We start from the raw sequence: 17012 nt of genomic DNA, 5'->3' as shown, positions 1-17012 counted from the left end.
TATGAAGATTGCTCAAATGAAAACTAACAAAAGCTCGTGATTTAGAGCTTGCCATAGCAAGCACACTCAACCCCCTCATTTTGTAACTGACAGAGATTCCAATTGAAAAAGCTCTGGTTTGTCCTGGCTTGAGACTGTGGACGTGGGAAAGCTGAAGGTGAGCTGACCACAGCGAGTCCTTCTGTGTGAGTGGGTGGGGTGAGTTCTCTCGCTGCACTGGGTGAAGTTTGTTCCCACTGTCCCTGAGTTGGACACAGTCAAAGTTAAGGAACCTGTCAGTTGTTAATCAGTTGCCCTAATTGCCAAGTGTGCTGTTGTTTCACCTGCAGGACTGATTGTCGCACGCTGTGAATTACTGCGTGGTGCGTATCGCAGGCCAGACAGAGTTGGTGGTTTGCAGACCGTAGCTGCTACAGTGAGTAGTTCAGAGTTCTGCTTCCAACATGGCCTGGTTGTTATAATTTTTATGTGTAAGTCAGGCTTTCCACCCCAAGTGCACTAAAGAGGTCAACAAAGAAAGGATATTTAAGTATCTCACAAATAAAATAATTACAAATACTGAAGTTGGACTCTAATCTATCAACTGTTGTTTTCTGGAAGTGCATCCTAGACTGTTGCTTAAAGTGAGTTTCAGTAAAAAATAATTTTGATACAATTTTAAATAAAGGGGAAGGGGTAAGATTAAAGAAGTTAGAAAACCTGATTAGAAAGTTATCAACAATACATTCTCTCCTATGTAGTCTAATAGCCATACTACTGACAAGTTAAAGGACAAACTCAATGTGAGAAAGAAAATATTTAGGCTGTGGGGGAACAGAGGTGGAAGGCAGCAGGCAGACACATCCAATGAGATACTGTTTTTCCTTTCTTAGCAACAGAAAAGTTTCTGTTCCTGGTTTTATTATGTAAGGCTTTGGTTGGTTTGGTAGAAAGGCAGTAAATGGTATCTCCATTGTGTAATCCAACAGATAATCAACTAAATGCACACAAGCATGAGCCTTGCACTTAGTCACGACATAATTAAGTGATCTCACCTCAGTAGCCCATGTACAAGGCCACGTTCCCAACTTTTTAGGTAGACTTTTTACACTAGCATACACAGCCACAGAACGGTGGGTTCCTCCTTTGACTCACTTAATCACAAGTTATGCAAATAATTGCCTACTTATTTGCTTGATTGCTTTTTTGCTTGATTTTCTTGTGATTCCTCTTCCTGCCTCAATTCTCTATTTTCAAATGACTTTGCAACTTTAAAATGCTAGATTTGCAAAAACTTTTAAGCACATCTTTAAATCTATATGGCTAGGGGCTGGGAGGTTTAGCTCAGTGGCATAAGCGCCTGCCTTTAAAGCAGGCAGTCGTGAGTTCAATCCCCGGTACTGATGAAAAAGACAAAAAAAAAAAAAAAAAAAAAAATCTATATGGCTAGTTTAAGTGTTTGTGGTGATCCTTAAACAAGTGAGAAATTACTTTTTACTAGAAGTAATGTAAAAAAAATACATATCAGCTAATATTTCAACTCTTCGAAAATCTTGGTGATTTTAATTTAGTATGCAAATGCTAATTTAGAAATATTGAAATATTGTCATCTGTCATCCACATCCTGAAATACATATACAATGTAGATTTTCAGGTTCAACAATTCTAACCCACATTACCTGACATGTTAAGATTATATTAAGTTTTTCATCCTAAATTCCTGAAATAAAGAATCAAACTATAAATATTCCTTTAGAGTCAATAGCAAGTTTTGGTACATACTGAAAATAGTAAAAAAAAAAAAAAGAGTAGAAAAACCTGGGAAGATATTTTAAACAAAAGATCCATAAGTTCTCTAGTCATACCAATCCCAGAACATACTGGAAACATCAGAATAGCCATATACAGAAGATGGTTTACACGAAAAAATATACAAGCAAACCAAAGAACTAAGGGAATGTTGCGCTATGTAAAGCAAGGGGAAAAAAGAAAAAAAAAAGTCTTTCCACGCAAGGTATCAACTTTCCCCTCTTTTCTCTCCTCACCCCTTTTCTTCTCTCCTTCCTCCTTCCCTGTCTCCTCACTCTTCTTCTGTCTCCTCCTTCTCCATCTCTTCCCCTTCTCCTTTGTCTTCATCAACAAGAGTGATTTTAGGGGAAATACGTAATTTAAACCATGTTTAAAGAAAATATCCGCTGTGTACATGCGTGGTGTTACATACGGCAAGACACAGTTCTTAAAATTTTTAGTATCACATCTTAAACTAAGCATGTGACAGGACCCCAGTTCACTACTTTATGAAGCATTTGAATGCATTGTTGTCAGAAAAAAAGTGCAGGTAAGTTAAAAATGTTTTGTAATTATCTGTAATGTTCAGTATAAGAAAAAATACATCTAAGAAAACTTCTGTTTCTAAGACCTAATATAATGTGATCAGTAGTAACTTATTATAATGCCATTGGATTTATGTTTTAGCTACTGAATGATCTATTAAAATGGAACAGCAGTTGTTCTCTCCCAGTTTGAGTTCTTGAAAGGAATCTGTTCATATCTTTGAGAAATTCCTTCTTTCATGCAGTGGAAACCAAATCTACAAGCCTTATTTTATCGAGACACAAAACATAGAAACTCAGCCAAGATGTCAGAGGTTGCATGTTACTGTTATATGACCATGGAAACTGTTTATGGAAACTGAAATATATAAAAAAAAGAAATTGAAATATGTGAATGCAGAAAAAAGAAAGGAGGGTTTCTAGTAAAAACCAGAAACATAATTTTATTTTTATCTCTATCACCATGCCTGTCACAGAGCAAAAACACACCAAGTAGACACAGAATAACCCCAGCATTAAGACAACTAAGCTTCAAGAAATCGTCTTTGTCCATGGTGACTATTGTGAAACCTGATGCTCCTAACCAGCTGGAGGGGTGCGCAGCCCTTTCCAGTGCTGCAGTGATGACTCTTATGCACAAAATCCTGTGAAATTCTTACACTGTTTTCAGAGCCTTTGAAGTATTCCCAATTATGGCATAGCTCTCCTCTCCCTCACCTATTTTTGGAGACAGGGTCTTGCTGTGTAGTTTAGGGCGGCCTTGAACTCAGCTACGTAACCCAGACTAACCTTGAAATCATTGTCTAGACCAGACTGACCTCAAACTTATGGTGATTCTCCTGCCTCAGCCTCCCAAGTGCTAGGATTACAGGTGTCCACCACCATGTCTGGCTTTTGTCCTTTATAAAATGGAAAGTTTAATGTTTATAAAAATGTAAAAAGCCACTTAGGGAAAAAAAAACCTAAAAAACTTATACCTTGTTATACAGCAATGAATCATTTCTACCTCTGAATCAAATTGGGAAAAAATCAAGAAATATATTAATTGGGAATATTAAAATAGAGGAATCAATTTTAAAATTTGCTACTCAGGCAGCCCTGCTCATTTTAGAGTAGACTATTTTTTAAAAATATCTTCTTATTTCTTAACATAGTTATTGTTTAGAAGAATTAATATTATTAAAGTGTCAACACAACCCCAAATGATTTACAGATTGAGTGCAATCTCCATTAAAGTATCAATGGTATTCTTCACAGAAGTAGAGAAAATAATCCAAAAATTGATACAGAATGAGCAAGGATTCTAAATGGCAACCGTGAAAACACGAGAAAAAAGTCAAAATATCATGATACTGACTTTAAAACATACTACATAAGGAATTCCATGAACTCATGCACTTAATGTACATTAGTAATTATGATTTTTTTAAAAAAGCAAACTGTTATAACTGAATTCAGCCAGACATTTTTAACAAAGAGAAAGAAAAAGGGCAAATGAATAGACACCATCGACACCAATGATAAAAATACTTCAAAGCTACACTAACCAAAATAACACTGGTATAGTTAATGACCTTTTTTTGCATAAAATCCCAAAAGCACAAACAACAAAAGCAACAATATACAATACAAATTGTGTCAAACTGAGAAGTCTCTGCTCAGAAAAGGCAACAGTCAATAAATAGTCAACCTATAAAATGGGAGAAAATATTTGCAAAATTGTTTATCTGAAAAGGAATTAATATCCACAATACAAAAAGAAAAACTTTACAAAATGCAACAGTGAACAAAAGCAAACCCTTCCCCAAATCAACACCAAATCATTCTATTAAAAGTCAGACAAGAGATCTGCATGTACTTTTCTCAAAAGCAGATATGCAAATGGCCAACAAGTATATGAACAATGCTTCACATCACTAATCATGAAGGAAATGCAAACCACAGTGAAATATCACCTCACTCCAGTTAGAGGGACTGTTACACAAACGGCCTTGTTACACAAAAACATAGTAAGCTCTGGTAGGGGCTTGGAGAAAGGGGAGGTCTAGTACACCGCTGGTAGAAATGTGAATTAGGATAGTCACTATGGAAAATAATACTGAGGCTCTTCAAAAATTAAAAATATAACTACCATGTGATCCAGCTCTACCATTATAAAGTATAGATCCAAAGGAAATGAAATCAGTCAAAAGATACCTGCATTCCCGTGTTTACTGCAGCACTGTTTACCGTACATGAGAACTAGAAATAACGTGTCCACTTGACTGACAAATGGATAAAGAAAATGTGGTCCATACACACAGTGTTGTATTATTCAGCCATAAGAGAATAAAATCCTGTCATTTGAAGCAACATCAATGGAACTGGAGGACGTTGTGTTAAGTAAAATAAGCCAGGTGCATAAAGGCAAGTAACACATGTTTTCACTCCTATCTGGTGGATAAAAAGCTGATTTGATGGAAGTAGAATAGAACAGTGATCACTGGAGAGCAAGAGGAGAGGAGGAGATAGGGTAGAGGAGATCATAAAGTAGGCACCAAGACACAGTTAGAACGAGCAAGCACAGCACAGTGGGAAGGATACAGCTCACACCAATTATCTGCTGCATAAACAACCAGAAGAGAGGAGCCTGTGGATTTCCAACACAAACAGATGATAAATGTTTTAGGAGAGGGAATTTCAATACGTCAAATTGACCATTAAATATTGCAAATATGTATAATTACATTACAGCACACAAATATTTCGTGAAGAATAATTTTAAGTGAAAAAACAGGAAACTGGTGGGTTTTCATCTGTGTGGCATTCTTCTATGCCTTTAATAAAGGTCAATAATTACGTTTTTGTATGTCCTGATTCAGTGAATTTTTATTTTTATTGTGCGTATCTAGAAATGAACTATTGTGTTGTATTCATCTTCTGCCTAATAAATTTGCTAAATTTCCATATTAATTATAACTGCTTATTTCTGAATTATATTATGTTACCTATGTGTGTTATGAGGTTATCTATGAATAATGACAATTTTATTTCTTAATTTCCAAAGCTTAACTTATTGCAGTACTGAAGGCTTTCAGTAAAATGCCTGAGAATTGGTGATTATAAGCATCTTTGTCTGATTCCTGATCTCAGGGTGAAACCTTCAGTATTTTACAATGACATGTGAGGTTTGCTGAAAATGTGTTACAGATATTCTCTATCAGATTAATGAAGTTCCCTTTTATTCAAGTTTGCTAAGAAAGTTTTCATTAACTAAGATTAAATTTTATTAATTGCTTTTTCTGCCTCAGTGATGATGATTTTATTATTTTTTCCATTACTTTACTAATGTGATTAGTTAAATTATTTCCTTCTATTTTGGAAAGTGATGAAAGTATAATTTGCATAATAGAAAGTGCAAAATTCTTAAATGTATATCTAGTAAATTTTGACAAAGTTTGAGTGATCAGTGCTTGGACAAAAAAACAGTCATTACCAGAATACCAACAATGTCATGTGACCTTTTCTGCTTCCAGGCAAATTAAGGGGTAACTTTATGCTGACTTCCAAAGGCTCACATCAGTTTTGCCATCTTTTGGGGAAGGGTCGTACTGACATCTTTCATTTAATGTAATATTTATGCAACTTATCTTTGTTGTTTCAAGCAATGAGTTATTATAATTTATTTGTTTTTGTTGTTGCACAGTATTGCATGGAACGATTGTGTGACAGTTTATCCATATACCACATATTCCAGACAGGTTGTTCACTGTTTTCATCTTACTTTGCTAATTTTGTTGTTATGATTAGTTCTTTGGAAGAAACACACATGAACACGCCCCTCTGCACCAGGCTCTGTGTGTCTTCAGTTTTACTAGATACTGCTCAACAGTCTCCCAAAGTGACTGGGTCAGTTTACACTGTCACAAACAGTATATGAGAGTTCATGGGAGAGTCTCACCAAGTACTAAGTGTTACTGTTATTATCAGAGAACATCCTCTCCTCCTATAGCTGTGGTAGAGGGTGGTGAAAAGCACCAAAGCAGCTCTTAAGTCCAGTAGAACAAAGTGTAGGTGTCTGGTACTTACACTTTCCCTTCATGATGTTGAGCAGATGACCTTGCAGAAAATGAGTGCCTATCAAGAAAGCATTAATTTTAAAAAATAACATTTTAAAAGATCTCTAAAAAGGTAGCTTGTGGAGTAAGAACCACACAGATGAGAAACTGCTTGAAGCCTGAAGCACTAATATAGGCATGAATAATGGGAGAATAAGGAAAGAGGATATGGAAATACAGCATGGGAGATACAAAAGACACATGTCCTGTGTTGGAGGTCTCTAAAGGCTGTTTGCTGTATAAAGTCAGTGTTTACTGGTTAGTGTGTTATCCTTGTTACAGAATACTGTTTTATACTAGAATTATTGGAGGCAGAGGACATTTCTATTCATTTCAGTACTGCCATGGGAGACACATTGACAGTGGTAATTTGCTAAAAAAAAAAAATAGAGCAAGGCAGTGATCCTGTGATATTTTTCCTGATAAATTCTAAGTTCTCTATTTCTTGTCTCAAGCACACATTGGCCAATTTTAGTTTTTTTCAAGTAGCACGTGGTAATAATGTAAATGAGTATTTTGCTTCGTGCAAAGATCATTCCGACACGTTGTCCTATTAAATTTAGTTTTGCTTTGAATCACAGCAACTATGTGCTTACAATTTTTGTAAAAGAATCCATCTTCTAGGCCGGGGATTCAGCACAGTAGCATAAGCGTCTGCCTTGCAAGTGCGAGGTCGTGAGTTCAATCTCTGGTAAAACAATAAAACAAAACAAAACAAAACAAAACAAAACAAAAATCTCTCTGTATTGGTGATGCTTAACTGTGTATTTCTAAGGCTGGCCGTATTCTATATCATTCTTTATGTAAAATGCTCATCACATGAGCCACGCCTCTCTCCTGAGGACCCCCAGCCTCTTTGGTTCCAGAATGGTGAGCTCTACAGCTACAGATCACCCTGTTTTGGAGCAGAGCTCTTTCAGTGAGTCAGTGGCTTTGGATCTGAGGTTTTGAGGTCAGGGGAAAGACTTGCTTCAACTTTAAAGGGTGGGATTTTTAAAAAGCTTTTAATACTTAGTAACACGAAGGTGTCCTTCACCAAAATGGTAGGGCTGAACTGTAAAATGAAATACAGCAACATACAACAATGAGCAGGGCATAATGCAAGACTCATTGTGCAACACATAAACTCTGTAATAATCTCACAAAACCACTTTTGTGAGTGGTGGACACTGACTGTTTCTGAGGACTTTGTCATAAACTTCCTAATGACCTGTCATGAGCGTAATTCAAGATTAAAAGTCTGTGTATTTAGACATTTAAAAAAATCAAATATGCACAAGGACAATCTCCCTCAAATCATATTTTAAACTTATTGTACTGTCTTTTAAATCATATTAAGTGATAATGATATAATTATTTAATAAATAATTATTTAAGTAATATATTGCTTCACAGTATGCTTTTATTTTAGTTATTTTATTTTTGAGATAGGGTCTTGATGAGTTTTCTAAGTTGGGCTTGAATTTGGACTCTCCTGCCTCAGCCTCCTGAGTATCTATTTCTTGTTATTGCATCTTTCCTGCCCTAAGCAAAGGACATACTTTCTTGACATCATTAACATCCTGCTACTGTTTATGGTAGAGGGACACAGTGACTGGTACCACTGGATCTTTAAGTGGAAGTGCTAGGAATCACAGAATCCTTTGGCAATCACTGACTTTAGAACTTAAAGCAGAAGGGGTATGATGGAACACATCTGTTATCCCTTCATTCTGGGAAACTGAGACAAGAGGTTCACAAGTTCAAGTCCAGCCTCATCAACTTAGAGACTGAAGGACACCCTGCATCAAATGAAAGGTAAGGCCTGAGGTTGTGGATCAGTATGAAGGCCTTGGATTCAATCCCTAATACTGCACCCAAAGGAAACAAACAAAAAATGTTAAAGATTTTTTTCAGGTGTGACATGTCTGTTTTCTCTTGAGACCGTGTGGTGTTTGCACAAACTTTTCAGGAAAGAAACAGAATCTTGGAGCATTTGCTGAATAAGCCTGCTTTGCTGTTAACATGCTGTAGCCTGCACCTACAAGGCAAGCTGGCCTGAGTCCTCTTGTCTGGGCCTCTGCTGCCCAGCAGCGAGGAGGGTGCTGTCATCACCCAGGGCCTGAACCTTATCCCTGGAGGTGCCAGAGTGAGTGTCAGCAGGATGAAGAGAGATGCAGCTGTGATTCTGTAGAGGCACACTGGTCTAGGTGGATGAGCACAGCATGAGCATCTAAAATCTATAAAGCAGGCAGCCTTCTTCCAGCCTGCATCTTTCCTTATTTCTTTCCAAATTGCAAATAAATACTTAACATCATTTTTTTTCCAAATTTCTAGCTCCTATTTTTTCCCCAGTTTTGTAAATAGAAATCAGTACATTCCTCCTTTTCAGAAAGGATATTTCCCACCTTCTTTGAATGCGCTTACTTTTTCAGGGTTACGCATGTGCCCAAGGGCTTTCAAGTATTTGGAAAGGAATTTATTTCCTTTTGAGCGTATTAAATCCTATTTTTCTTTTACAGGAACTATTCAAATCTCCACCCCACCAGCTCCTTTAAAACACTCGCCTTTGGGCTTCAAACATCCTGTATGTATGTATTACCGTTTTTAGACTTTCTTAGTTATTGAGCATTTCATCCCTTGGCTTAATGACTGCCTCTCAGGCATTGCATGTGATCTGTTTAGGGTAATTTTACCATCTACATGGATTTTCCATTCAATGCCCTGTCTTGGTGTCTTATGAAGTTCTTGTTTTCACCGTAATTTATCTCAAAATTAGATCCTACATCTTGTTATAACTAATAACTATGCTGTGCATGAAATATCTCTGGCCTTCTCTCCTCTATTCCAGCTGTGGCTCCTGTCCAGAGAGCTCAGCATATTTTTTTAACCTCCACACTCCTTTCTTGCTCTCATTCTGCTTCTTATGTGTTTAGTTTCCACAGCCCATGGTCATAACTACAGTTTTGTTCTCTCTCCACTTCCTTCCCCCTTTCTAAGTCTTTTTAAACCCAGTCTTCTGTCTGCTGCATGTGTGACTCCGGGCAGCTGATTATGGAAATAAATAGGAAGACCAGGAGCGTCGCACCCTCAGATGGAAGTCCATTACTCTTCATTGATGTAAAAGTCACACACTTCCCTTTTATTTGAGTTTTCACACTACTCTGTTCACTGTTTTTACAGAAAACTAAATAATTTTGGTGACCTGTGGGGAAGACATCAGAGGCCACCTTAATAGAATATCTCTTATAATAATCTGTTTATACTTTTAAAAAATCATAATAAATATTCCACAAACAATTTGTAGTCCCAAAGAATCTACAGAACTTTGTTACTTTCAACGTCCATTATTGATTATTGTAGCAGTGCTTCAAAATTAAAACAAATAGACATTAATTAAAAATGACTTAGTGGCTTAAAAACATATGACTTACCATTTCAACTATCTAAAATTAACATCTAGGCCATTACACTCAGGGAGCAATTATGAATGTTTGAGCTTGGAGCGTACACAGAGGCAGCCGTGGATTTATTTTTAAATCAACATAATTGCTGCCAATAAAACAAAGTGAGAGGATAAGACCCTTTTCCTCCCTACATAGAGTAATTCTAGTGTTTTGTGACACTCCTGATGAAACAAACAATTATAGCTTCTTCTCAATCCAGAAGAAGTCACCTTAAGCCCTACGAGGCCAACATTGCCCTCCCAGAATGCAGAAAATGAGGGTGTGCCTTTGTGCACCATTCTCTGGTCCAAATGGATTGGACAAGGCAGGCTTTATCATTGGCAACTGAGGGAAACAGAGAAATTTCAGTAACTTAGGGTCAATACAAGCCTAAGGAGATGAGCACAAACCAACAGATTGAAGAGAATCTACAGAATGGGAAAAAATTTGCCAGTTACTCCTTGGACAGAGGGTTAACATCAAGAACATATAAATAATTAAAAAAGAATAGATGCCCCCAAATGAAAGAGCCTATAAAAATGGGCAATTGAAATGAATAGATATTTCTCAGAAGTACAAATGGTTAATAAATATATCATCACTGCAAATTAAAATGGCGCTGAGACACCACCATCACAGAATCTAAGGATAGTACATGTTGGCGAGGATGTGGCAGGAACTTTTGGTGGCCATGTGAAATAGGACAGCCACCATGGAAGTCAATGTGAAGATTCCTCAAAACCTAAAACTAGAAATTACATTCGACCTAGCTTTCCTCTCTCTAGGTATCTTCCTGAAAGAGCTAAAAGGACCATAACACAGCAACTTGTGCAAACCTGTGTTTATAGCATAACTTACAACAGCCAGATGTTGGAAACAATGCATGTATCTATCAATAAATGAAAGCATAAGAAAAATGTGGTGTTTATGGACAACGCAATCCCATACTGCTGAAAGGAGAGAAACTTGAAGCATTTGTAGGTCAGTGGATGCAACTTGGCAACACTATTAAACGAAGCCCCTCAGACACACAAGCTCAAATGTCACATTCTTTCTCTTGTATGAGAAACAAAGAATGACATAGAAAATAAGCAATAGAAAATAGGGACAAGTTCAAGTACTTCCCAAAACTACCAATTATATCATTTAAAAATATTTCAATATATGAGAGAGTTGGTTTTATTTATCCTACTACTTTAGCTTAATTCAATGAAAAAAAAAATTCATGTTATTCATCTATTTGTCCTTTCTTTGCCAGAATCCTTTTAGTTTATGTCCTGTACTCTAACTAAAGACAACAATTCACAGTATAGTAACCATTATTATTCTAATTATCTGATTTAAAATGTCTAGGTTTCTAAAATAAACTATAAAAAATTAAAAGAAAAGAAAATGAACACATGTAAAGGTACCAGAGGTATTCCTCCCCCTGTGCTTATCTTGGGATCCTGGCCTTCCTCTTTGACTGATTTAATGAGTATTATTGAAAAAAAAAACAAGAACATAGAAACTAGTAACTTACTGTGCTTCATGTAGGGCAATTTCCTTATGAATTATGTGAAAGAACTTAAAGTGCAGTCTTTTTCATCTGAAATAGAATGCAAAAGTAGAAACTAGTAGGGGAGACAGAAAGAAAACCCAAGTGAAGGGAAATGAGGTGGGGGATAAAATAAGCGAGGAGACAATGCGAAGATGATTCACAAAAGAGGCCACCACATCACTTAAACACAACCATAAATAACCACGTGCTCCCAAATTAACACAGTAATATTCCGAGTTTCATTAACATTTATACAGAGCTCATCTTGTGCTTAACCTTGTACTGTGTCTTCAGAATTAACTCACTGAGCCCTATCTACAGCCCTTGGAAGTAATTGTGGTTATCTTATCACCAATATTTAATAAAATAAAGTATTCCTCATGATTGGAGAGGATGTGGTGCTTTGGAAATTGACTATAGAAAGCAGAATAAATACTTTGGAAAGCATTTCTGTAGTAGATAAACTGAAGAATGATTGGCCCACTAATTTCCAGTTAAAACACCTCCCCAAAGCAGGCAGCCTTGTGTGCAATAAAGTCGCCATAATTTGAATACATTTAAGGTAATACAGCTTAATGTAGGGAGCCGAGTGACAGGCATTGCTGCCTCGATGTCTCTCTCTCCTATGGGCACTGCGTCTGCCTACATTAACCATAATCCTCTCCTGCTTACGTCACGTATCCGGATGTGATGGTAACCCTGTTGTATTCATCTGTTTAACCTCTTCCTGTCTCAGCTCCCACCCTCAGCCTATAAAAGGTGTGATTATTTTCTGAATAAACCGGAGGCTTGATTGGGTTACATCAACTTGCCTTCGTCTCTTTTTGTCTCCCCCATGTCTTTTGTTTAATCCCCGTTTCTCCTCCAGGAGTTCCGAACTTGTTGATCTGCAGGCCGGATCAAGTGGCGCCCAGAGTGGGGGCTCCTGGCACGGAGAAGTTAACGAGGGAGCCGTTCGAGAGACAGCCGGCTTAAACTGAAAGTGAAAGCGAATTGAACCAGAGACCTCGGCCGAGGAATGAGTAAACTGAATCAAGGATTAAAGCTTAAAGCAACAGGACATTAAATCAAGTGCCGAGACCTGCGCAGACGACTACCCGACGTCCTGCCTGAGTCACGGTGAGTGAACGGCAACCCCATTTTCCTTCCCCGACATGGGTCAAGTATTGAGAGAGCATGAAGTGTTCGTCGGAGGCCTTATAAAGCCATGAAAGACAAGAGAGATAAGGGTTGGAACAAAAATTATTGCAGTATTTTCAATTTATTCATAAGGTTTGCCCTAGAGGGTTCTATAGATACCAAGAGGTGGAATAGAGTAAGAGATGCTTTAAAAGATTATTATAGAGTTTTCGGTCCAAAAAAGGTTCCTGTGACCACCTTTACATATTGGAATTTAATCTCTGAGCTGCTTGCCCAGAGGCATGCAGACCCTCAGGTTGAGGAGACAGTTGCACTGGGTGAGGCTGCCTTGCGCAACTCCCTTAAATCTACCTCAAAACCGTCCTCAGAAAAATCTGAAGCCTCTGATTTCTCAGATGCAGAGAATGATGGCTTGTTAGAGGTCCTTGTACATGGTGATCTGCCACCACTTCCACCTGTTGACATGATCAGCAGGTCCCAGGATGGCAGCCCGCTACTCCCTGTGCCTCCATGGCAAATTGGGGATTCATATAAGCCTTTAGAAACAACCTTAACTCTGAAAAGCTTGCAGCCTCACAGCAGCTGGTGCAGGACCAGTTAGATGCAGGCCACATTGTTCCTAGTAATTCCCCTTGGAACACACCTATGTTTGTTATCCGGAAAAGGTCAGGGAAATGGAGGCTGCTACAAGATCTTAGGGCGATAAATAAGACAATGGTCTTAATGGGGCCCCTACAGCCTGGCCTCTCCTTACCCAGTGCCATTCCTTTGGGATTTTTTAAAATTGTCATAGATCTTAAAGATTGCTTTTTCTCTATTTCTTTACACTTCATGACTTCCAAAACCTATTGGGAGACATTAATTGGCTCATACCATTTTTAAAACTAACTAAACATGATTTACTGCCCCTTTATGCGCTGCTTCGGGGAGACATAGATCCAACTTCCCCCCAAGAGCTTACACCTGATGCTAGGAGAGCGCTCAGTAAAGTAGAAGAGGCTATTGCTCAACAAACTTTTTCCTTTATGGACTATAATGAGCCTTTACAGTTTCTCATTTTTAATACAAAGCTTTGCCCTACAGCAGTGTTCTGGCAACAAGCTCCCCTCATGTGGGTCCATTTACCAGTCTCTCCAAAAAGAACACTTTTGCCTTATTTCCAAGCTGTCTCGGACCTAATAATCCAGGGTAGAAAGCAGGGAAAATGTTACTTTGGCAAAGAACCAGACATTATCATTCAACCTTTTACAAAAGACCAAATAGATTGGCTACTTCAGAGTACGGAAGTATGGCCTATTGCCTTAGCTTCCTATTCAGGGACTATTGACAATCATTACCCTCCAAATAAGCTAGTTGACTTTGCTAATCGTCACTCATTTATATTCCCTAAAGTCACAGCTTCACAACCCCTTCCAGGTGCCCTGGTTTTATTCACTGATGGCTCATCCTCTGGAAGAGCTGCTTATGTATCTCAAGATAATCTTTCTACCCTCCAGGCAGATACCTCCTCTGCACAATTAGCAGAGTTAGAAGCTATTCTTGCAGCTTTTGCTGCTTACTCTGACCAACCATTTAATTTGTATGCTGACAGTGCTTACCTTGCCCAGTCTGTTCCATTATTAGAGACTGTTGCTACTATATGTCATGCTTCCCCAGCTGCAAATCTGTTCAAACAATTACAATGCTTCATATGGCTTCGCCGTCATAAGTTCTTTATCGGTCATCTGCGAGCTCATTCCAACCTCCCAGGGCCTCTTGCCCAAGGAAATCATTTGGCTGATGTTGCTGTACGAGCACAGGTTTTTATGGCTCAGGACTCCAAGGTGTCTGAGGCCTAACAAGCCCATCAGCTACACCACCTCAATGCTCACGCCCTCCGCCTTCTCTACAAAATTACCCGTGAGCAAGCCAGACAAATTGTAAAAAATTGTCCATCTTGTGCTATCCACTTACCTGTTCAACACCTAGGAGTCAACCCTAGAGGTTTAATTCCTAACGCCTTATGGCAAATGGATGTTACCCATTTCAATGAGTTTGGCAATCTAAAATATGTACATGTCATTATTGACACTTATAGTGGCTTCATTTTTGCCACTCTCCAGACTGGAGAAGCTGCTAGACACATTATAGCCCATATGCTGTCAGCCTTCTCAGTTCTGGGATGTCCTCAACAGCTCAAGACCGATAATGGCCCTGGCTATACCAGTACCTCCTTTGCTCAATTTTGCAAGAGCCTTAATATCCTCCACACCACAGGTATACCTTATAATCCTCAGGGACAAGGCATTGTTGAACGTGCGCATCGTTCTCTTAAATTCACCATAGATAAAATAAAAAGGGAGACATGGTACCCCACCCAGGGGTCCCCTAGAAATGTCCTTTCACATGCTCTTTTTATTTTAAATTTTCTGACCCTGGATGCTTCAGGCTGCTCCGCAGCATCTCAGTTTTGGCGTACTCAGTCTCAAACACGGTTTGCATCTGTTTTATGGAGAGACCCACTAACCAATGTGTGGAATGGCCCTGATCCAGTCCTTATCTGGGGACGAGGTTCAGTGTGTGTTTACTCTCAACAAGATAAAGAAGCTAGATGGCTACCTGAATGCCTCATAAAGCAAGTAGACAGTTCTTCAAAGATCCCATGTAACGCCCAGGAATAATGTTATTTCCTGAGGCACAATCCCCTGTGTTCTCTTACAGGTGACACATCTCCCTGGAGCCTTATGCTGCTTAGCCAGCCTTCTTGAGCCACACCACACCCATGGTGGATTTTGACCCCTGCCAAGCAGACTACAACTGCTGACAGCCATGCACAGAACCCCATGACTGCGGAAGAGGCTCTTCTCGGTCTGGAGGAACATACACCAGCCAAATAGACTGCATCCAGTGTTATTCAAGGCATGCTCCAAGACACAGGAAAATGACTTCATACAGAGACACCAACAAATGGCTGTCAACCCCTTCTCCTTGATTTTGGGGGGGGGGAGTTTTTCCCTTACCTAGTCCCCCTTTTGGGTCCCCTAGCTGACCTATTGTTTCTCATTTCTGTGAGTCTTGTATTTTTCAGAGGATTATGATGTTCATTAATAACCGGATAGACGCATTTATGGCAAAGCCCATTCAGGTACACTATCATCAGCTGGAGATGGCAGATCAACAAACCTACCGGGAAGGAATTCCCACGAGTGGCCCATATGATGATGCGGCCTGACTGCCCTGGGGCAATGGACAGGCAGTCAGAGACGGGCAACTAGGACATGCATGTTAATTCCAACGGCCACCTAAGAGAGGCACAGGACCAACTGCTGTTCTGCAAGCCCATGACGGGTAAGGCCTGGTTGGGTTCATGCAATGAGGTCCTTGACCTAAGACAGACGCTGTCCTCACAGGGCCTGCCATACTCTTAATTAAATAATATAAAAAGGGAGGAGATGTAGGGAGCCGAGTGACAGGCATTGCTGCCTCGATGTCTCTCTCTCCTATGGGCACTGCGTCTGCCTACATTAACTATAATCCTCTCCTGCTTACGTCACGTATCCGGATGTGATGGTGACCCTGTTGTATTCATCTGTTTAACCTCTTCCTGTCTCAGCTCCCGCCCTCAGCCTATAAAAGGTGTGATTATTTTCTGAATAAACCGGAGGCTTGATTGGGTTACATCAACTTGCCTTCGTCTCTTTTTGTCTCCCCCATGTCTTTTGTTTAATCCCCGTTTCTCCTCCAGGAGTTCCGAACTTGTTGATCTGCAGGCCGGATCAGCTTAACAGCCAACCAGAGTGCTATGAAGGCTTACAAAATATTTGTAGTGCTTACAAATGCTAACAACTTGTAAAAATATGTGCAGTGTAATAATTGAGAAAACGGCAATGTGTAGAATTATAGAAAAAGAACAGAAGAAATATATGGTGAAACGGATACCTTTCAGAATTTCCAAAGTTGCTACACTTACACACTGAAAAAGTAGGTGTAGACTGATTGCCTTTCTGCCTCCCATTAGTCATATATATACTTCCTGCTTGCTTTCCCATACGGATTCTGGCCTCATGACTTGCTTTAGCCAACAGGGAAGTGGAATATTGGGTACAGGCAGAGGTTTGAGAAAAGTTAGTGCATTCACCCTTTCTTATTCATCTGGATAACCACTGTGGGAACATTCCATGGTATGGGTATGTGGAAAAAAATCAGAAAACTCATTCATATCCTTCGAGATTATGCCAGATCTTCTACCTTTCAGCCAACAGCCAGCGACCCCAACACATGAGCAACTAACCAGGCAAGTCTACCCTAGATCAGTGGAACTCCCTGCTCACCTGAGTCTCCTGAAAATGGCCAAAGGGCTGCTATAGATGCCACTAAGATTTGGAATCATTTGTTGTGCACCAAAATCCAGCATATGTAAGAAGTAACTTGTATTTCAGAACTTTACGGAGTAGCACATCTAGGTTGTAAAACATTAATTAGTAAAGAATCATGTAAGATTTTGATTATTATTTCTACT

The 17012-nt window shown here is 39.1% G+C and overlaps 1 long non-coding RNA gene across 1 annotated transcript; it reads left to right on the top strand.

Annotated features, from left to right (window-relative positions):
• Nucleotides 1–11955: 11955 nt before the first annotated feature.
• LOC134475797 (uncharacterized) lies at nucleotides 11956–16177 on the top strand. The gene is made up of 2 exons (XR_010047059.1): nucleotides 11956–12133; nucleotides 12243–16177. It is a non-coding gene; the product is annotated as an uncharacterized LOC134475797 (long non-coding RNA).
• The last annotated feature ends 835 nt before the right edge of the window (nucleotides 16178–17012 follow it).

Source organism: Cavia porcellus, unplaced genomic scaffold, assembly GCF_034190915.1.
Source record: "Cavia porcellus strain 051 isolate PalLab524CR breed Dunkin Hartley unplaced genomic scaffold, mCavPor4.1 scaffold_4, whole genome shotgun sequence".
Taxonomy (NCBI): Eukaryota; Metazoa; Chordata; class Mammalia; order Rodentia; family Caviidae; genus Cavia; species Cavia porcellus.
Note: the sequence above shows the minus strand (reverse complement) of the source record. Positions and strands in the feature narration are given on the sequence as shown.